The sequence below is a fragment of the Orycteropus afer genome, unplaced genomic scaffold (assembly GCF_000298275.1).
Source record: "Orycteropus afer afer isolate SDZICR_OR568_19922 unplaced genomic scaffold, OryAfe1.0 scaffold00138, whole genome shotgun sequence".
NCBI lineage: Eukaryota > Metazoa > Chordata > Mammalia > Tubulidentata > Orycteropodidae > Orycteropus > Orycteropus afer.
The window spans coordinates 3,431,173-3,432,670 of record NW_006921725.1 but is presented as its reverse complement, the minus strand read 5'-3'; positions in this window follow the sequence as shown (position 1 = coordinate 3,432,670).

Here is a 1,498-nt window from a genome sequence, read left to right as displayed (position 1 = left end):
TACTTTCCTCTTCTTCTTCAATGCTTTGCTTATCTGAGGTCTCTTTACTTTCCATATAAAGTTAGTGATTGTTTTTTCCATATCCTTAAAGAATGTGGATGGGATCTGAATTGGGATTGCATTGAATGTATAGATTGCTTTGGGTCGAATGCACATTTTCACAATGTTCAATCTTCCTATCCATGAGCATGGGGTGTTTCTCCATTTATGTAGATCTCTTGTGGTTTCTTGAAGTAGTCTTTTATAGTTTTCTTTGCTCAGGTCTTTTGTGTCCCTGGTAAAATGTATTCCTAAAGTTTTCTCTCTTTTTTTGGCAGTTATTGTAACTTGTATTAATTTCCTTATTTCTTTTCAGCAATATTTTTGCTGGTATAGAGGAATTCATCTGATCTTTCGATATTGATCTTATATCCTGCCATGATGCTAAATCTCTCAACTACTTCCAGTAGATTTTTGACTGAGTCTCTTGGGTTTCCTAGGTATAGGATCATACATTAGCAAGTAGGGATAGTTTGACTTCTTCCTTACAAATTTGGATGCCTTTGATTTCCCCTTCTTGCCTTTGAACCGGGCTAGGACTTCCAGTACAATGTTTAATAGAAGCGGTGATAGAAAGCATCCTCGTCTAGTTCCTGTTCGCAAGGGGAATGATTTCAGTCTTTCTCCATTAGAATATGGTTGGCTGTTGGTTTTGCATAAATGCCCTTTATTATATTGAGGAATGTCCTTTCTATTCCTATTTCACTGGAAGTTTTGATCAATAATGGGTGTTAGATTTTATCAAATGCCTTTTCTGCATCAATTGATATGATCACATGGTTCTTTTCCTTTGTTTTATTTATGTGGTGGATGATGTTAATTATTTTTCTAATGTTGAACTATCCTTGCATATCTGAGATGAACCCTACTTGGTCATAATGAATTACTTTCTTGATATGTTGTGGGAGTCTGTTGGCCACAATTTTGTTGAAGATTTTTGCATCTATATTCATGAGGGATATTGCTCTGTAATTTTCCTTTTAAGTGATGTCTTTGCCTGGTTTTGGTATCAAGGTTATGTTTGCTTTATAAAATGAATTTGGGACAATTCCATCCTTTTTTATCTTTGTGAATAGTTTGAGTAGCATTGGTGTCAGTTCTTCTCTGAATGTTTTGCAGAATTCTCCAGTAAAACCATCCAGGCCAGAACTTTTTTTGTTGGTAAATTTTTTTATGACCTGTTCAATTTCTTCTTTTGTTATGGATCTGTTTAACTTTTCCACATCAGTCTGTGTAAGTTTAGGTAAGTGGTGTGTTCCTAGAAATCTATTCATTTCCCCCAGACTTTCAAATTTGTTGGAATATAGTTCTTTGTAATATCCTGATATTATCCTTTATATTTCAGTTGGTTCTGTTGTGATGTCACCCATTTAATTTCTTAATGTTATTTGTATTCTCTCCCTCTCTTGCTTTGCTAAATTTGCAAGGGTTTGTCAATTTTATTAATCTTTTCAAAAAA